Source organism: Bemisia tabaci, chromosome 7 (assembly GCF_918797505.1).
Source record: "Bemisia tabaci chromosome 7, PGI_BMITA_v3".
Lineage (NCBI taxonomy): Eukaryota > Metazoa > Arthropoda > Insecta > Hemiptera > Aleyrodidae > Bemisia > Bemisia tabaci.
In genome coordinates, this window is record NC_092799.1 from 46,419,496 (window position 1) to 46,441,543 (window position 22,048).

The following is a 22,048-nucleotide window of genomic DNA, read 5'->3' on the forward strand; positions in this document are numbered from 1 at the left end:
AGATAGAGCCCGGAGCCTTCCTGACTAATTTTGAGGCTATGGTAAAGAATGGATAATTCAGGTGTTCGTCACGAACACCCTGCTTATCGATCCTTTTCCATAGGTTTAAATGGCAGATCAATCGATATATCGCAAAGCATGCCCCAGGCCCCACCACTAAGTTCGGCCCTGGCTGAGTATAAGAAAAGCTCGAAAGCTGCAAAATATGAACCTAACGGCTACTTTCCTAAATAAGCGTTTAAGTCTCCGGGCCCATATCATCTCGACCCTCGATCTTGGTCTGAAAACTAAATGCAAAGGTGGCTGGGCGAAGGATTGCGTTTTAAGACGTGCAAGTCCGGTATGTAATAAGAGAATAAATCTCCACGCTTGGCGCAAAGAGCGTGAAATGAGCGATTATCCGATTATCCATCCGCAGGATATTGCACATGTATCAGTCAATCAGTTGAAGCGCAGACAGGACAGGCAGACAAGCATCAGCCAGGCGCATCGTATTCGTCTGTCTCGCCGCCGAGTCGTCGTCGTCGGGGCGTTTCAGATGACCGAGCTACTAGACCTAGAGGTTAACAGCACTGGAATCCTGGCGTTACCCTCACTTACTGGCTGGAGTTCCTCTTTAAGTGAGAGTGGGCGAGTATATACATTTCTCTCCGCTACTTCTACTTTCCTCGTGGATCCTTTCAAGTCCAGAGATGGGGGTTATGTAATCGGATAGAAGGGGACATTTTTGCAAATCTTCAATGCGGTTACCACCATTACCAATTCCTAGTTTTGAGTGTCTTGGATTGGAAAGTACCCAGCATCTATGTCCGGAAGTATGCAAAATGCATATGATAAGAAAAAAAAGAAAAAAGGGTCTGACGCAACTTTACTTTTTTCCAAAAATTTTGGGGGATTTTCATGAGCGTTTCATTAGCGGGAGCTAAAGGTCCTCTTTCTGCAGTTTTCAATTGTTCATGTTTTAAGGCAGAAATAAGTCAAAACTAAGTAGATACCATTGTTAGTTCGACTCAATTTTGCAAAGAGACGAACCACTTTGATTTATCTATTTTAACTATAATTCTGAATTTTGACCATGGCCGAAGCAATTTTACCGGACCCGGATTAATGGATACCTCAAAGTTAACATTGTAACTACGATTAGAATAGAATAGTTGGTAGGACTTCGAATCCACTATGAGGTTAATTGTAAAATTAACGATTCTTTTTTTCGACGAGCCGAGAAAAATGAATCATTTCTTTATAGCATGATTTATGCGTGACATTGGAAACTATCGTTGTTATCTCCGCAACAGCGATTAATTTTCTCGATGCACGAGTCACAAATTCTGAAATAGATAACTATTGCCGCTCAGGGGATGTTTCTTGGCCTATCTCAAAAATTGAAGGCGAAACAGCGACATGGTCAGCCTCCTGCGTCAACAATACTTTCTCTGAAATTTCAGTCAGGCAATGAAGAATTCTTCACAGTAAAAATGAACTCTATTGGAATTCAGTATTGAAACTAAGGAAGCGCGCCGGGGGGGGGGGGGGGGGGGGGGTCCGAGAAGAAGGGGCAGGTTAAAATCGAAGAGTGGCAGGAGGAATCGATAGCGAAACGAGAATGAGGGCATTGCTCATTTTGGAAATGTCATGCGGCCGATGAGACGTCCGCGCACTGAGACCTGCATTGCCATTCTACGAATGAATTCACATCGCTACACTACCGTACTAAGAAAAACGCCGTATGAGCCTTCAGACATTGCCAAATCTCCCTTAAAAAATCATGTATTTTCGACAAGATTTGTTAACATTTTCCTTCCGATTTTTTTACATAGTTTCGTTCGTATTTTGATGTAAAATGTCTGAAAATTTCAAGGGAAAATATTAATGTCTTTCTTCAAAAGTTAATATTTTCTGAGAGACAATTTGGCAACATTCGAATGCTCATACGGCGTTTCTTCTTAGCAAGGCAGCACAAGCCACCTTACAGATATTTTCGTTCTGAAAAAGCAACAGCGACGAGCAATGCCTCGCGTGATAGTATGTGACTTACTCTCAATTACTCTTCTGGAATGGTCACTCTCGCTGCGATCATTCTACTTCGATTGCCCCGATGTCGATGTACCACATCGACCGCCCTTCGTGGTATTTTACCCGGTTGAACTGCAGAAGGAGTCCCGTCCGGCAACGGCCAAAAATAACATTACCACAACGTTGCTGCAACGTTGCCGCAACATTATTTTTGGCAGTTACATTGTGACAACATTTCCGCATCTACTTCAGGCAACCACATGCCGGGCGGGAGTGAGACCCAAAAGAGCCTAATTGCACTGAAACGTTGTACAGTTGGACTGCATTTTGCAATTTGGAACTATAAATTCTGGCTCATCCGCAAAAACACTTATGGGAGTGGGGAAACTAATGGCACATACTTTTTTTAAACTGCGCGGGACTTTATAGTTCCTAATTGAAAAATGCTGTCCAGTTGCAACTGAAGAGTGATTCATTTACTGAGGAACGTCTGCAATTTTTTTTTTTTTAGTTCTGTGAACTTTTTTTTACGATTGGACAAGGAGGTCCCTGAAGTTTTTGATGTCAAACGTACACCCGTTAATTAGAAAATATTGCCAAGTGATGCTTTGAAATGTTGCAATGCACTTAAGCCCTCCAGGTTTCCACCCTTTCAAATTATAATGGGATAAGGGGGCTTTTGCCTCCTCCGAATTTTTATGTGCTTGCTCCTGCTCCAGAATACGTTCGTACACATTATCCTAAAATATATGTAAGTTATTGGACAAACGGCACAGTTTTCTCGTGAGGAGTGCAACTCTTGTTTTTCTTCCGATTTTTTTTTTTTTTTTTTTTTTTTTTTTTTTTTTTTTTTTTTTTTTTTTTTGGAGCTATTGTAAGTAATATTATTATTATAGACTCCTAACTGCGTAACTTCATATCGATGCCCAACGTGTGAAATCACGAATCTCCACTTGTGACTTGCTGCGACTTGGGAGTCCGTGTAGACTTCCTGCCATGCTTTATTCTTGCTTTGGGTAACTAGTAAGCGTGATTTCTTAAAAACTGCCTCGATTTCTCTTCTATATAAGCAGAATATTCTGAATAAATTTCAAGGTGTAAAGTTAGCTTGTTTCCCTTAAAAAAAATAAAATACGACCGGGACTTTGAAACACCGCACTGGAGATACGTGGTTCTCGCACTTAGGTCAATATTTAACTGATTTAAACTGAACCTAGCTAAATTTCACGTTTTCTAATTTCAACTCATCTTGGAATTCCATTGTAGAATTTGAAAATCTATTTAAATTATTCCTCCTGAATCTTGAAAAATCCTGATTTTACCGACTGCCGAGGATATTTTTCTCCTCCTCGTATTTCAGTCAAACATTGAAGGAGCGCGTGGGAATGACTCGAGGGGATTTTACGCACACATCGCATTCGGTTCGGCCTACACCTCCTATAATGAGGCTGCTCGGCTATATATCCTCGGTCAAAGGATCTTTGTTCTCAGGCATCTCAGGTGAGATTCGTTAATATAATTGGGGTTATCTTCGGTGTCTACCAATTACCGGTAGCTAGATGTCGTAACTGGGCACTAGCGGTGAAAGTGTTGCTCATCGAACTCATCGGATGTCGACCAGCTTGGTGTGGATTACAAAAGAAAATCTCCTGAGCGTGGCCTCTCATCCATTATGTCTGTGGTCAACTTGGAACCACTGAACTTCAGTAAATTTTAGATAGCTGCGCTCTACATTCGATGGATATGAAAAATTTTTCCATGCTTGCAAGCATTACCTTTGGCATCTGATATATTCCGTTCTTTGCTCACTTTAAAAACGACCATCCACTAGATACGAGACTTCAGTGTACAGTGAGGCAATTTTTTTAGGAGAGCGCTTTTATTCGAGTCCAAAAAATCGGAATCGAGGGGCTTGAAGGACAAGGCGCATAAGTGCAGTTGTTGAAAAAATTAAGATATTAATGTTTCAAGTAATACTATTCTTAGTTCTGTGAAAAATTCGCTCCCAAATTCAAATTTTTAAGCATCACAAGGTCAGCTTCAACTTTCTTTCCGCCATAAGGATCCGTGTGATTTTGAAACTTCAAACACGTATTTCTTGAAATGGCAAAAATTGCACTTACGCGCCCAGTCCTTCAAGCCCCTCCATTTGTCTTTCCATCATTATTTTGCAAAAAGAGACGGTATGGGAGCTTTTTCAACTGGCAGCTGTAAGAGCCGAACGTGACAGATAAAATTGTTGTATATGAAACTTTTTAAACTTCGTTTTTGGCGCTACACTAATAAAAGCAGTCCGAAAGATTTTCAAACCCTGATAATCGATACTTCTCTATGCGATCAAATGGAATACCGATCGATTCATCGCAAATCATGTAACGCCACTGGTATAATATCTACCGAAGTTAAGCGGTTCATTTCAAGCAAGGCAGTATGAGCTGGGACCCGATTGATTATGACCCTCAGAAAACAGTTGAACCGAAGTGCTAATCCACAATGGCGGTAATTAAACTTGCGAGGGCGGCGCGAATAAATCGTCGAGAGGATTCGCAAAACCGATTGTAACCGATATTTCCTCTTCCATACACCCTGCGCAATGAACCCGTTGCTCCTCAATGAAAAGATTAATTAATTCTAATTGATCCAGCGTGTAGTTCACCCTGCTTCCGGTATTAGGCGTGCTTCACACCTCGCGCTAAATTGTAGCTCTGATTATCACTTGGCGGACACAAAACTATGCCGCAGGAATAAAGTATGTATCGAAGGCTAAAACCGAAAAAAGGCGCGTCTCCATCGCCAATTTTAAAAGTCTCCGATTATTTTTCATTTTTTTCGAGAGGTAATAATACATTTGGAAATGCCCTGTGAATATTTTAGAATGAGAGAAGTTAATTCACAAAGAATTTTAAGAAAAAAATTTCGCTCTTCTCTACTTAACTCGGTTAAAATAGACTGCATTTTGCATTGAGAAACTATACAATATCTTCCTCATGTTAGAAACAGCATATGAGAACTTTTTCCAACCAAATAGCTATACCTATGTCAACGTTGCTAAGATTGTACATATACATGCAACTGTTTAGTCGGTTGACGGCTGTAAGCTTTGTTCTGAAATTTACCTCAAATTTTCTTTCAATTTCTCCGAATATTAAGGCAGAGAAATTTCTAATATGGGAAGATTCCGATACTTGTAAAAAAGGAGAAAAGTTGTACAATCATAGCGCCATTAACATGGGTATAAGCTGTTTGGTCGGAAAGGTCGTCACACGTGCCATAAGTTTCCCTATGGAGGTAGGTGCTATTACAGATGATCCCGAAATTGTAGTTCCTAATTTATTGCAAAATGTGGTCCAAATATCCTCCGCAATGTTTCTCAATCGATGAGCAGTGCCATTGTGCGCGTTGAATCTTATCATTCAAGACGCGAGTTTGACTGGGAGGCTGTAGGAAAAATCGCGGTCGAGGAGGTCGAATCATTGTCTTGAAGCTCTCCATGAATGGGTTCTCGGTGCTCTTCCACTCGGATGGACCAGCGCCTTGTCTCTAAAAGAATTTGACCACAATCGCTTCAACACCTCTGTGGTTTGGACGCCTTCGCCTTCCGCTGATCTGCTCATCCTTATTCTCGCTTAACCAAACAATTTCTCCACTCCCACCGCGACGCCGCACAGTGGATCGACTCCACGTGAGAGGTCGGACATAAACTTGTTAGCTAAAACTGCGAATTTCGATGTTTATTTCGTCATATTTTAAACTTTGAGGGGTGCTATGAGAAGAAAATTTTTACGAGGAAACCAATGGGACCGCTTTCAGAACCTCGAAGTTTGGTATAAACGGAGTTATAAGCTTTTAAAGTTGCCAAATTTTGTCCGACCTCTCCTGTTGACTCGATCCATTGTGCGCCGGGTCCATCCAACCGGAATCCGCATTATCCAACTGACATAGATAAGTCTCATTCGTTCCGATGACGATCGGATTCGTAAGCTCCGCAGTTGCCACGATTTGATCAAAGGCGGATCCTGAAATTTGACAACTTCGGATTTCCTCCATTTGGACCTATGCTAAATAATCGATTCTTTTCGGAGCACTTGGCCTCTCCAATAATCGATACTTTTCCATAGGTTTAAATGCGGAAAAGACAATGTTGCCAATTCGCTAGATCCGCCAATGGATTTGATTAAATAGCTCCGACCATGATTATCAAAATAATCCTCTAAAATGGACCGCGTTTAGCAGGAGGGAACCAAGCCACATCAGCTATTGCCAGGCAATCAAATTTTTTACAAGAGGACGTCTGTGCGGATTTTTTCGAACATTTTAGGGAATTTCCTTCTTACCATGCAAAAAGTTCACTGAAATTTGCACAAAAATCGGCACAACCGTCTTCATGTAAAAAGTTAAATAACCCTATTAAATTTGGCAATAGCTGATGTGGCTTGGTTCCTTTCTGCTTTGCGTGGTCCAAATATGACTCGACGAAACAACACTCTCTATAATTGTGCAGTTGTAGTAGTATTAGCAGTAGTAGTGGTAAGAGTAAAGGTAGTGGTAGTAGCAGTGGTAGTAGATTGAGAAAGCCTGACCATTAGATGGGGGATGATACCACTATTCGACCGCGTGCGAACTTGTGTTGCCTACTCCAAATATTGAAGGCGAACTAACAAGACGTTAAAGTGACGTCTTCCCGTTTGGTAAAAAGCTGTTATTTATGTGGGTCTCCATTGAGCGTGCCATTTCACCACGATACCACTATTCGATTTTGTGAGATCTCTTGCTGCCCACACTAAAAATCTAGGGCGAATGAAAGTAAGGTCTCTCGGTTCGAAAAGGTGTTTGCGCAACAAGCGCTGCCTAACCTAACTAAACAAGTTTGCAAACTTTCAGTAGCTTTAAACTATGTGCTTTTGCCTTCTTTTCGGGTATAAGGAGAAGACAAGTGCTTTAAAATCATCCGTGAGAGAAATTGAATAACAATTTGTGCCTCTTTGTACATTTAGGTTCCCTTCCTAGTTAAATCTGGTTGTTGACGACGAAAAAAAAGGGTGTACGCTCAGTGATTTATCGCAAACAGTAGATTTACCGTTGCACTTTAAAGGTGCGTGAACTAATCTGGCGTGGGCTCTACCACTGTCGCTTTCTTCACAAGCCACTGGTCACTAAAACAACTGTCCAAACAAAAAAAAAACACACTCGAGCACGATGGCATGCAGCTCGTAAAAAACCTGCGAAAGCCTGATACGGTTAAAGATTGACATTGACCTATAGACTGAGCTAAGCGGCCTTCCTCACGTTCGGAGATCGCCGTAAGCTCGGCTGGATCTGGTTAGGTTAGTGACCTATTGAGCCTGCCTCAGCCGGATGGAATCTGCGAATGAGCCTGTCCACTGCCGGTAGTGCCGGTATTTTAATTCCGTAACCCGCAGCTGCAATCGCACTGTCTGCCCGAAAACTATCTCCAGATCCACGCACGGAGCCGTTTTATAACTGTTTACTCTTGTCCTTCCTCCTTTTCTGTCCCAACCAGTTTGGAAATCGCTCGGAAGTCGGAGCGTCTCATTCTGGGAAATTGCCTCTTTTTTTCTCGGGGAACTGATTAAGTACACGATCAGTCCGGAGGAATGGCACGACGCACAGTTGATCGAGTCAATGAGAGTGGTCGGACAACATTTGGGAACTTTGAAAGCTTGAAACTCTGTTCACACGAAATTTTGAGGTCTTAAAAGTGGTTCCATTGGTTATTTTCGTGTTTTCTTTCAGAAACACCCCTGGCTTTTTGAAGTGTGACGAATTAAACATCAAAATTTGCAGTTTTAGTCAAAAATTTCATGTCCGACTTCTTTGATTGACTCGATCCACTGTGCGGCGGCCGCGAAAGTCTTACTTCAGTCTAATTATGATGGAATCAGGAGACAAGACCCTTAGGGCGAATTTAAGTAATCCAGACACAAGATCTGCTCCTAAAGTTGTGCTGCTGTACAGCCAGTGTCTTTGAGAAAAAATAATTTTTGTAATCTACGAATCTATGTATAAGAAACAGAACCATGTGTAGTACAATTAATACTAAAAAATATGACACCGAATTTACGATGATTTATCAAACATGTACATCGAAAAACTGGAGAACGGACGTCACACATTGACTCAATGTGACCTTTCCATTTAGATAAAACTCAGCATTTTCGAAGTTTTCTTACATAATGAAACTATTGCTCATTCCTCATCTATTTTTTATTATTTGTGCCACAAGCTAGATGCTAGAGAGACGTAATTCAACCATAGAATTCCAGCATCCGGCTCATTAAGAAAGGTTTAATTTAATGTGTTCTTTCATTCTTTATATTGCTTGAGATGACAGTTTTAAACTCATTCCAGCCACAAAGATACGAAAGGCACCACGCCGCACCGAGGGCAAACCAGTAAAAACGCCTTCAAATGAATGTGTATGCAACTTAGACAGCTCTTGAACACGAATAGTTGCATTTTGCATCCAGGCGTTATACTTCTGTTGCCTACTGGCTGAGATGCTTACTATGCTACTGCGCTGAAGAAAAATATGTATTATCTATCCTTCTCTTGCCCCGCATGCTCATGAGTGACACCTGTCTTTCTACTTTTCAATAAATTTTATTCCAAAATTTAATGTAATATTAATTCTGCTAAACGTTATGGCCTAGCTTCATACACAAATTCGTAGATTACAATAATTTTGCTTCTCAAAAACACATATGCTACTTACATGTGCAACATATTGCGTTTCGTCCCTTGCATTAGTTTTCTATCCGTGAACTGTTTCTCATGTTCACTCTTACAATTGTCTGACATACTACATGTAGTGTGGTTGAAATGAGAGCTAACCCTCTCTATGAATATAGAAGCGGAAAAGACGACCTGGGTGAAAAGAATCCCCTCTTGTCGTATCACTGATTATTTAATAACACTCAGATCAATGTATCATTTCCTCGAGTGCGTGGCGTAAATAATACATCAACTTTCTATTAAGGAGGTGACGTGTGGCCCAAACACTCTTTCGAATGGTCGACCAAGAACCAAGGTTGTTTCGGAAGCTGGGGGGAGCACGGTGTAAACCACGAACCGCCGTTGTCACTTGGGGTACCTTTAGCATGATTTCTCATTGGTGCCAGCTCTAAAGCTCTAGATCTCATGTTCCGATGAAGCTTGAGCTCCATTGTGGTATTTTGGACAAAATGAGGACTGTAACCTCAGAGATTTTTAGCGCATTGATTTTTCATTGTTTTCAAGTATTTGAGTCACATGATAAGGGTCATTTTTAAACTAAAAAAAACTGCCTTCAAGTTGAATCCGCACGGATGTAACTAAAATAAAAATCAAATTTTGTCGATGAGAAACGACACTTTAAGTCATGGTAATATCTCAAAGAATTTTTAATCAGTGTTCCTCTCTACTTCAGCCTCTGTTTCTTCCAATTTTAGATACGTTCTTATCTGACATAATACCAGAAGCACTAGCATTCAAGTTTGCCAGAGAAAGATATCGAAAGTCTTCCCTTGAAAAGTTGACAAAACTTCAAGAACAAGTTACGGCAACGTTGTGGAACATGACTGAGACACATCACTCGAGCATCATCAATGGGAAAAAAGGGAAACCTCAACCTTCAAAACTGTGAAAAGGAAATCTGTTGGCGATTACGTAAGACGTGAGTTAATTTTGAGGTAAGTTAACTTTGTCTAGCCGGTTCAAGCTCGTCCTAGAAATTGAAACGGAGGCTCCAGCGGAAAGCCTCGAAAACTGGTTCCAAAACACTTTCGATTGAGCTCAAATTTCTCCCGATCCATCGTCTGGATCGCTTCACTCAGGCCGAGGAGAAATTGACTGCCAACTCATATCGATTCTCAGACTCAAAGTGCATCGCACGCCAAGTTGAGTGTGACAAATTCTCAAATCAATTAACGCAGTTGAATTACGTAAGATGTGGGTTATTTAAATCCATCTAAAGTCCGCTCAGCCCGCCATCCTTGCACCATGCACCTCAACAACGAGAAAGGAAAACACCGGGACCTCCGCTGCAGGGAAACTAGTTTTATCGCTTCCAGCACTTTATGTCCACCTACCTTTCGTCCATTAAATAAATGTCCACCTCTATTTATGTCCACTAAACGTTAAGCCCAGTCTTTATTAAGTCCACATAATTTAATGTCCAACCATGAATATGTCCAAAATTGTCCAAATTGTGGACATGTTATGTCCACAATTTTTTCTTCTCATTTAAATGTCAGGAACCACCTCAAAAATAAATGCATACTACTACTAGTTAGTTAGTTAGTATATTTCAAGACGTTCAACGTCACAGGCTATTAACGTCTTTACAGAGAATTTTAAAATGGGAGTATATACGAAAATTTAGATTTTTAAATCAAGAGAGGTGAAGAGCTCCTTCATTCTTAAAAACATTTCATTCATGAATCAAGTCATGAAAGAGAACCGACTCTAAGGGCAGATAAAAACATATGTTCATGTGTACACTGTACGGATATGATAAGATGAAAACCAAAGCGGGAGCCTAGGAAACGCTCCAATGTCAAATTAAACATTTTTCAGTAACAGATGCAGTCAAAATTGAAAGTCCTCTTTAACTAGTTATCTCGTGCGCCTTCAATCTTGTAGGATACTGTGCAACGCCTCTGACGCGAAAAAGTTGCTTAAAGCGTTGCGGCGCGGCAGGCAAGCAGCGTGACACGCGCATAGGCCCCTACAAACCTAACGGGATACTTCACGCGTCACGCAATGCGTGAAGTATCCCGTTAGGTTTGTAGGCGCCAGTGCGCGTTCTGCGCTGCTATTATAAAAATTGTGGACGAAAAGTCTGTGGACGTAAAAAAAGTGGACATTAAGTCCGTGTACCGTTTCGTCCTCGAAGAAACTATATAGTTTCTTCGATTTTTTTATCGGTTCGATCTCCTTAAAGCTTCTTTCACACGAGCAGTCCGGACTGTACAGTCAGACAGTGTACGCATGCGCACTGCGCACATACTGTGCAGTCGACTATGGCACACAAATGTCATTGATTACAGCCTCCTGAGCAAAGCGAACTTTTGAAAATCGAACTTCCCACATACCAATTTCGAGACAAACGAGGCTGAAAAATGATTTTTTTTTTTTTTTTTTTTTTTTTTTTTTTTTTATCGATGAACCGATTGTTCCATCACTTAAACCTACGATTAAGGATCGATTATCAGGAAGTTTGCACGAAAATATTCATAATCAATTCTTAACCATAGCCCCAACCATGAGTAAATATATCGATATGATTCACGCTTCGCCCCCAGTCGAATCCCTTTGCTTCCAGTGCTGCGGGCTGATTGTTGAAATTGATAGACAAAGCCATAGACAAAGGCGACATGGGGAGTATGGAGCCATCCTATTGGTTGAAATGTGTGGTTGTTACAGACCAAGGGGGTAAATGATGGACTATCGAAAGGGAAAGGGTCTCTCTTGGGTTTCTGTTAGTTAGTCTATTACCTACCTCCTATGTCCATTTCAATCACCCGCTTCCACCAACAGGATGCTTTCATACCCCTTTTGTCTATCGCTTTGTCTACAAGTTTCAACAATCAGCCCGCAGGATCCTTTTGAGCACTGGAAAAAAAAACACATTGGATCTAGAGTTCATACTCTTGAAAACACCGACAAGAAAAAATACTCTTGATTCAATCGGATTTTTGCTTCGATCAAGAACCAAGCCTCTTAATTTGAGCGGATTTCCTTTTGATTTAATCAAAAATCTGATTGAATCAAGAGTATTTTTTCTTGTCAATGTTTTCAAGAGTCTGGACTCTAGATCCAATGTGTTTTTTTTCCAGTGTTGACAAGAAAAAGGACTCTTGATTTAATCAGATTTAAGCTTAAATCAAAAGGAAATCCGCTCAAATTAAGAGGCTTGGTTCTTGATTTAAGCTTAAATCTGATTGGATCGAGAGTATTTTTTCTTGTCGATGTTTTCAAGAGTCTGGACTCTAGATCCAATGTGTTTTTTTTTCCAGTGAGTCAAAAAATGGGACCGTTACCAGGAAAAGCGGCTGCTAGGGCTTTCATTCGGTTTGAAATTTCTCTATCGTTCCTCGGTTGGATCGATAGTGGCCGGTGAAACGAACTGTTGACGCGTCTCCGTCTCTCCACGTCGTCGTGGTGGATCCACAGGCCAGCGCGGCATAACGGACTGAAAAACCAATTAATTAGGTAAGTGTCCGGCGCGGGGCAGCCCCCCCCCCGCCCTCCGCGGGGGGAGGGGGTGCCAGCGATCGCGGTTGATCGTTTGTTTACTCGCCCGGTTGGGCGCCCGCATCCCGGCCACGGGAGCCACCCGTGGACTCCGACTTTCACTGGACGGACGGCTAAAGTTCCACGCGTTCCAAGCGCCGACGCAATTAGGGGCCCTTCATACAGAGCAGCATCGGCTCCCCGGAGGGCCTGGGTCCCTCGAAAATGGGCACCCATATACGCGAGCTACATGCCAGAAAAACAGGCGAGTTTTTGCGACCGAATATGATAGCTTGCTTTTTCTTTATTTCATTTTTTTTACTGTTAGTAAGTGAGACATGGTACGATTTTGATGTCAACATAATATTAAGGGCTTGGAGGACAAGGCGCACAAGTGCACTTGTTGCTATTTCGAGAAATACGTATATACGTGTTTGAAGTTTCGAAATTACATAGATCCTCATGGCGGAAAGACACACGGCGGAAAACTAACACGGATTCTTATGAAGAATTTTGAAACGGAGAATTCACACTAATTTTTGCGTCCATCCGATCCGATGAATTGCTGACGTCAGCGCCATCAGAAGGGCGACAGACCCATCCACTAGCTTTGACCAATCACAGAGCTTCCCGCCAGTTTCACAAAAACGAGGATCGCGTTCACGAGAAAACACGGATTCGCTGGATCGAACTCACACGCTCTACTCGATCCGACGCGAAAATACAAGCTGTTGAGTAATGAAATGGTAAAAAAGAAACAACTTAAAATGGGACTGAGACCGCAAATAATAAAAAGAAACACATAAAATAAAATAAAAAACCCGGAAAGTTTCGCAGGGATTACACCCGCTTTTTCAGCCGGCAAAACAAGAAAATCAAAAGAAAGACACTATGAGTCTCACCGTTGTTATTGTGAAACTCAACATTGTGAGTCATATTGTGAGTCTCACAATAACAACGGTGACGCTCATAGTGTCTTTCTTTTGATTTTCTTGTTTTGCCGGCTGAAAATGCGGGTGTGATCCCTGCGAAACGTCCCGTTTCTTATTATTATTTGCGGCCTTTAGTCCCGTTTTAAGTTGTTTCTTTGTTAGTATTTCGGGCCGATTAAGTTGTTTTTTCTATTGTTATGAAATGGTCGCACTGAAAAAAAAACTCCGGCCGTGGAAGTCCCACTTACGGCCTACACAGACATACCGTCTGCGTTCCGGGCTCAGAGGCCGATGGTTCCTGGTGTAGCAGCCGGAGCAGTCAAAGCTACAGCTTCCCGTAACTTTCGGTCTCTAGGCCCAGAACGGACGCTATGTCTACATAGCCCGTAACTTTTTCTTTCTGTGCGCGAACTCACCTAAGGATTCCTACGCTAGATAATATGTAGCCACGGATGCGCAAATCAAAGAGTTTAAACTATTTTGCTTCCAAGTAGAATCGAATCTCCAGTCTGGACCTATGTCATGTCTCGCCGGAGCAAACGTATTTGAGAAAAGAAGAAAGGACGAATTTCAGATCTGCTGGTGACCTAGGAGTTCCTGCGACGACGGGGCAACACTGGGCACATTGATCCACTATCCAAGTGTCCGAGTAGTGAAACCAGTTTAAATGTTCTGTAGACGCGTTGTAACCATTTTCTAGCTAAATTCTACTTATTTTGCCCGCTCATTCCCCCTACCTCTTCGCGAGCGTCCCCTTTCGTTTGTTTTGGTTTTTTCTTCCCGTCTCGGAAGACTCACCATCTTCCGCCTGGCGCTCGTGCACTCCGAGTCACGCTGCTCGTTCCTCGTGTCAATGGCGTGTCGTGCTTTGCGATTTATCGATCGATTCGCCGTTTAAACCCATGGAAAAGGGTCGATAAACGGGGGTTCGCGACGAACATCTGAATAATCGATTCTTTAGCACAGCTTCAAATGGGGAGATTTCGATAATCGATTATTCTCGCCTCGCTACTGGCTCTATCTGCAACGAGGAAGAGCACGCTGCAACTGTGCCGTGCTGGAGCAACGACGTATGAACATTCAAATATTGCCAAATCTTCTCGACAAAAACTTTATTTTTTAAAGAATTGATGAATATTTTTAATTGACATTTCCGCACACACTCGATTCAACTGTGAATAGAACACTGTGAAAAATTGGAAGAATAATATTCAAAATTTTCCCAGGAAATGCATATTTTTTCACGGAGATTTGGCAACATTCGAAGGCTCATGCGATATTCTTCTTTAACGCGACAGAGTAATCCACAGTCCTGGGGTTCATCTTTCGAAAGAGGTCTCAGAGCAAGTTTTTTTTTTCATAGAAAGTAAGAAGAATAGGAGTAACTGTGTTGCGTTGAATTCTCGGTTGAGCTTCTTGTCAACTCTTGTAGGAAATGTATTTGTCATGAAGATGTTAAAGCAAGATCAAAGAACAACGATAATGTCGAACGGAACTTCCTGTTCAGGAGATGAATCTGATCGACGGTTGGACTTTGGATGCGAAGATATTTGTGCAACATACATTTCGAGAATAAATCGCGTGCTGGAATATTTGACAAGTCATGTGAGAGCCACTATGGTAATTAAAAATATTAAACCTTATTTTAAAATTTTCTCTGATATACAGCCAATTTTTAATATTAATTAATCGTGTGCTATTATTTTAAGTCATTGATATGGATTGTAGAGTTACAAAACAATAGGATTAAGCTTCCACATCACAACTGAGATGTTAAATCACAAAGTAGCCTCGGAGACTTAAACGCTGGATGTGAAATGTACGCCATCTGCACTTCCGCAGTTTGCTGCATTGTTGCTAATTTTTTTCAAAGAATTTTAATGATTGAAATTGTATGGAATCTTAAAAGCTCATAGAAATAGGTGCATATAGAGATACCAACGAAGACATTTGAAAGAAGAGAGAAGTAGGCGCTTTTCAAGCAAGAAAACATGCATTTTAAAGCTGGGTTAAATAGTGAGACCACTACCTAAACCAAATACATTTTTTCTCTCCCTAACTCTCTACCTTTTGTCCCTCTTTAATATCCTACACGTAATTCATTAAAATTCAATTGAAATGAAAAGAACATCGTAATTCTCGGTTCGCGTGGTCCGTATAAAAGGCATGATTGGACTCATTGACTAAAAAACTGCCGCATAATTTTAAACCCGAAATAGTCAAACCATATAACGATTATCGTGCATATGATGATAGCATATCAGGAGCAGCTGTTGGTCCTGTAGATCAGCTCAGCGTGATAAAACCGAATGCAACGAACTTTTCACTTCTCCAAAGTGCAAACGGTCAATTACGCGAACAGTTATGGAGGTGTTGCAAAAACAAGCAAAATTTTGCGCAACATATCGCTGCAAAATGTTGCTAACGGCGGATTCATGCCGTGTTGCGCAAACACCTCGACTTGAAAAATAGGGATAATTGTGATCAGTCTTAGGAAAAATGGGTGAAAATTGCAGAGGAAATAATAATTAAAATCGGTATCCGAGGGGGAAAAGGTGAGTGCAGGGAAATTAAAACAAGAGTGAGACGGTTGCAAGGATGGAATTGGCCACTATACAATACCGGGATGTTTAGTCTATGACGGGTTGCGTAATAAGTTCAATTAGTCATCACTATGCGACCGATTAGGCTGTATAATTGAGCACACTGGTGCCACGGATACTTTGAAAAGAAATTGGGACTCGGGAACGAAAGTTGAACAAGGATACTTTGAGCCTGAAACAGCTTGATTATGTCCATGCAATATCTGAAGTTTCAAAATATTTGTAGGAACCAAATTAGTGTAACGTACGCGCCCGTTTCCAGATATTATTTCAAATTAACAAAGTTTTTCATTTTTGGAAGAGGAATATCTCTGTTCACATGTAGTGGAAAATCAATAGAAAAACTATTTTCAGCCACGTTGGTCGGCTTATTGTTGGTTGAATATAGAGTAAACATTGGGATAGATAAATAAAGGTAAAAATAAAAAGAATATACCTAGTGGATGTACTCGGTGATCCAGGATTAATTGGCCAGACTGCAGGAGCGTGTTTTATGGGTCAAAATAGGACTTTTTCTTTGTATAAAGTTTGTTTTTCCAAAAGTGCCCCCAGTCGGAGCTACGGTCCTCCAAAATTTAAAAAAGTAAATCGTTTTTCCTGAATTTTAGCAACGGTTGTGAACCAAATCTCACGAAAATTTGTACTCCCCTGTACTCCTTTGTACTTTTATGCCCTGAATCCACAACCGTTTTGGAAAAAAAGATCGAAATCTCAATTTGAAGAGGGGGTTTGGGGGTGTTTCGGCTCCTGCAGTCTGACCGTTTAAAAAACTGCCGTTGCGGCTAAAATTTGCTTATTAAAGTAAACTTTTTGACCGGCTAGCTTGAGGCAAGTGGCAACAGTGCCATGGACTGCGTATACGTATACCCGTACGAGCGATTCAACATTATGCGTGTAGCGCGTAATCGCGGCGAGTTTAATGATCTATCGCTGGATTTGCCCGCTCGCGCCCTTTCGACACCGCTGCACCGGGCCCTGCCCCGTAGTCAAAACCGCATATCCTCACTGTAAATCCCCAGCAGATTCGCGGTTTCTGCTCGGTCAGCCCGGGCGCGCGTGTCTAAGTCGAATATGGGAGATACCGCCTCTTGGGGTCACGTCCACTATCGGACCCCTGGCTCACAAGGTGCAAAAAAGACGTATCTCCAATTGAAATCCTAGGTGTGTACGTGTTTTTTCTACGGCACAACAGAACTTTAGAGCCTCAGCTAGTCGAGTTCAGCGTTGAACTGCTTTCAAGCCGCCAGAATGTACAGCGCTTGGAGCCATGTCGCTGTATTTCATTTCTGAATCGCCCGAAGCTGTTCTGCTGTGCGAAGGAAAAACGCCGTATGAGCTATCAGACGTTGCCAAATTTCCCTCGACAAATTACAAATTTTCAGGAAAATCCGTAAATATTTATCGTCCAATCTTTCTCAGGATTTCGTTCGTAATTTGATCTAAAAAGTCTGAAAATTTCAAGGAAAAATATTCAGGACTTCCTTCAAAAATATATATTTTCAAAAAAGAAATTTGGCAACTCTCGAATGTTCATACGGCGTTCTTCCTTAGCGGTTCCTTTTAGTGACGATCCGTTGTTCCAAGACGGAGGAACGTAAATCCGCACTATGAGCTTGCAAAAGAGACTGAAAGAATTCATATTTTTACGGAATATGACTGTGCATTTTTGGTCAAAAATTGCGTTAAGTGTGGCGAGGGGACAGAAAGAAAAATCAGTCAAATTTTCAGTCATAAATGTCCAATCCCCTCCTTGTAAAAATACAATTTACGAGTGAAATTTTGTATCGTTGAGATGTAGTTACGTTCCAGCGTCTAAAAACAACGGAGTTCTGCGTGTATTCTTGGGGAACACTACTTCCTTGGAAGTTTTATCTCTGTTCTCTAGTCTTTTATTAATTACCATCAGACATGGAGACTTGAATGGAAAAACAGAGCTAGCAGCAAACACCTGGTGTAGTTCAACGTAATTTACTGCAGAGCAATATTTTTGGTCAACGGAAGATACAGATTCTCAAGAAGTAACTTTACTACCTACGCGAGGGGTGCTTTCTGGCCTACCTCAAAGATGAAAGGTAAAATTCCAGAACGCATAATCTACAAACCCATCTCATATTTATTCTACTTCCTCTTTTCAAGTTCGGAAAACGTCAATGAAGCCTTTTAATTGTGAGAGACAAGGATTAGGTAAGGTCAGATCGATTGAAATGTACTTGTGTCATTTCTGCCCAACTAATTTACGACAAGAGACCATGTTACTGAGACGTGATGTTTTTCTTTTAGTTTTTGTACTTCCTTCGTCAAGTATTCAATGGCTACTCAAACAATTATACATTCCCAACACCGAAAATTGAAAAAAAGTAACGATTCCAACATTGCTAATAATGGCAAGTGCCAATTTTAGAAACTCATTCTAGTAGTTTTGCTTTAGTTTTAAAAGCAGTTTACATCATTTTTACACGAAGTTGCGAAAAAAAAGCTACGATGAGCTTAATTATAGGTATCTTTTAAAAAAAGCTATTACGAACTGTATTTGCTCAAAAATATTGACTGCAGAGAACTCTAATCATTTCGTCAGGGAATGAAAGGGAAGCTCTTACCTAATGGTCTTTCATTTTTTCATCTTTTTTAAAAATCAATAATTATTTCAGCAAAGATTCTTCACTAAAACTTGACTTTTGCAAAGTGACTGATGCATGATGCATATGAATCAGTGAGTTCGAAAACACCCCAACTCGGGTTTTTTTCGATTTTCACTTTTTTACGGTTTAGTAACACTTATGGATAGAAGCATCTGCACGCAAAAGGAAATTTCGAAATTGCAATCGGAATTGCTCGGAACAGCGACGGGAAAAGGGAAAAATCGAAGTATTTCATTGGAAATACCAATTTTTTGCCATTTTAAGGGAAACGGGCGACCATCCGATTTGGTTTTCTTTTTTCGGTTCAGTATACCTTGTACCAACAAGTTATATAAATATTCAAGTGTTATTCAGGTCGAAAAATATACATGTTTCAGGGCAGACTATGAAAAATCAGCATCTGAAAGTCGGTGAGAACGAAAACATACCAACGCGGAAATTTTTAAACGCTTAATTCTCTGTCATCAAAACATGATGTATCGATTTCAACTTGGTGCTTTACAAAGTCTTTAAGTACTTGTCCTTTGTTACCAAAAAGGTTTTTCTTAAACTAACTTCTTCGCCCGCTGCGCAGTTTTAGGTGTTTCCTGAACAATTTTTTTTCCCGAGTTGATGTGTTTTCGAACTCACTGATTCATATATTCACCTCGCAGCCTCTTTTGTTTCATTTTAATCAAGACAACAAAACCCAGAGCGAAAGTGCCGAGGAAGCATCAGTGGCTAAAAAGGTAAAATAACCGCGCAAATTGCGTCCGGATTTCTAAATGCAGCTTTAATTTCGAATAGAATATTCTGCGCGCGAGACGCGACTAACTTTCCTCGTAGATTCAAAGCGTTTCTCCTGGCAAGCGTCAAAGACATAGCACACAGTGGCACGCATTGCAACGTATTTTTAACACCGTCTTCAACACACACCTGAGAACATTTCCTTTCAATCAGAGAACAGTGCATCAGTGCATCAGTAATGAAGTAGCCGATATCTAATTCTAATTTATAATGAATGGATATCAAATAATGGAGCTGGGGTGAGAGTAGCGAGGAGGAAATACACGACGGCGCGTAGAGAAAGTATGGATCTACTAATACTTCATCATATTATTAAAAAGTTCAGGAAGATACATTGTTATTCTTATTGTTTAATTATTATCATTTATTTAAGTTCGATACGGCTTATTATGTGGCTGATCCGACATTGGAACTATTCTTAAAGAAGATTTCTTATCTACTAGCAGGAACGTAAATAGCGTTTCTGAGGATATTGATGACCTCACATAAAAAATTACGTACATTAAACAAAAGAAAAATGTCAAACGTAAAAAAATGTTTATTGGCAGTAGAATGAATTTAGACTGTGTTGATTTTGAGTTAGATTTTTTTTTTGCTTGTTTAAAAAACGAAATCCGAAAAGTTTAAAACTGGTGTGTTAACTAATTTTGTGAGAAACAAATGCGTATAGTTAAACTTCAAATATGTGAAAAGAAAGCAAAATAAAACTTTTGGGAATTGCGTTTCACCCTAAAGGGACAAATGTTTATGAGATGTGTAACAACTGAAAGACATTAATTGCTGTGCCATTATTTTTATTTCTTTCAGAGGCCCGCTGTTTCAAAACCAAGCGTGGAGTCTATTTTATATTGTGTACAAACTCTTAAATAAAAAGTGAAGCACCATACGCAATTACAAATTTTAATGTAAGAAATGTTTATCAAAATTTTAAGGTTCCAAATACCCTTGAGCATACACTTCACATTGGATTTGAATATTTTGAGCACAGAGGTGAGCATTAAAGCTTATGCTCAACATTTCTCGAAAGAATTAAGGAAACCAATTTTGAATGAAAACCGAGCCAAATTTTGTTTAAATTTGTTTTTGTTTAAGTTTTTGTCCGAATATTTTTTTAAATAAAAATAAATACAATTTAAAAATCAAAATGCACACATTGCCACTAAATTAGATGAAATTCCAACGTCAACGATTTCAAATTCAATCGCGATGGGGAAAAAAGCCCCGATTTTTCTAAGAGCAAAACGTGTGAAAAACAGCACTTGTCGGAAAACTGCCAGGAAAAACCATGAACGCGGTGAAAAAGACACAGCGAGCGAAGTCGAAACGAAGAAGTGAAAAAAAGTCATCGAAAAAAGAAGCGGCGAAAAATTTTGTAAGGGAGTAGCGTACCTTTGAAAATGAGCGACGGTCAGGGAGTAGTTATATCCACGACAGAGGTTAGCACGAACTGTCGGGGCAGAGGAGACGAACACCAGTTTATAGTCGGCCTACATTGCTCCGGCTCCGGCCGCTTTAACCTACATCGCGGATGGCGCTGTTGGACCCCGTGGTCCGCACCGCGCGGACCCCGTTGGTCCGCGCCGGGCTCGGCACTGTCCATCCTCGCTCTCTGCGTTGTCAAATCAATTCGAAACATGCTCGTCAGAGTTACGTGGAAAATTACTGGATGAAACATGAGAATCAAATCTTGAGACTATTAAAAATTTCAGAAAGTGAGTTCAGGAGAAAATAAAGCGTTGTTTAGGGGAAACCGTAAAAATGAAGAGAAAATGATTTGGAATTTGAGGGAAACAGCGTAAAGTTTGGGGGAAACACTATAGAGTTTTGGGGGAAAAAACTGAAACTTTGGAGGAAAACGACGTAGATTTTTGGGGAGAGTGATCAGAGGCTGAGGGAAAGTGTGACCTGCGGGCTGATTGTCGAAATTGATTGACAAAGCTATAGACAATGACGACATAGGGAGTATGGAGTGATCCTATTGGTTGAAATGGTTGGTTCCTATCGACTAAGGGATAAAATGATGGATTGACTATAGGGTCTCTCGTGGGTTGCCATTAGTAAGTCTGTTGCCTACCTCCTCTGTCCTTTGCGACCACCCGCTTCCACCAATAGGATCCCTTCATGTCCTTTCAAATCCCTTTTTCTACGACTTACGCCGACAGAACACAGGAGAGAATTTCATGAACTGCGCCGTCCGCAGCACGCATGGCGCACGACCTGCCTTTCATTATTACACTTCATCTAGCGTTGAGAGTTCACTTATTACTTCACACGACCAGTGTGTAATTTTAAACGTCGAAAATTTAAAAAAATGTACACGATATACGAGTTTCTCCGCCAGGGAGCTCTCCCCACAAGAAATTGTTCACCACCCGCCCGCGTCGGGGGCGCCGCGGCGACCGCGGCGTGCTGCCTGCTTGAAACGCGCACTGACGCCTACAAACCTAAAGGGCTACTTCACGCATTGCGCAATGCTTGAAGTATCCATTTAGGTTTGTAGGCGTCAACTACGCGCATTGCGCAATGCTTGGCGTATCCCTTTAGATTTGTAGGCGTCAACTACACGCATTGCGCAATGCTTGAAGTATCCCTTTAGGTTTGTGGGCGTCAACTACACGCATTGCGCAATGCTTGAAGTATCCCTTTAGGTTTGTATGTCTAAATAGCCCGTAAGTACGGCTTCCACGGCCGAAGTTTTGTTTTAAAGTTGGAATATCTCAATTCTGTACGGCTTTACCGACTTGGAAATTTTCTTTTTTTTAATTTCACAGATGGCCTGACTATACACGACACTCATCATCAGACATTTCAAGAGGGTAGTTGTCTACAGATGCATGATTTT

General features: G+C 41.0%; 1 protein-coding gene across 1 annotated transcript in view; it reads right to left on the reverse strand.

The window, feature by feature from the left end:
• The window catches only part of LOC109035859 (uncharacterized), a 58,582-nt gene extending 37,832 nt beyond the window's left edge, over nt 1-20,750 (reverse strand). The window contains exon 1 of the mRNA XM_072302416.1: nt 20,596-20,750. The gene's annotated coding sequence lies outside the window, so the exon portion shown is untranslated. The remainder of the gene's footprint in view (nt 1-20,595) is intronic.
• Nucleotides 20,751-22,048: the final 1,298 nt, after the last annotated feature.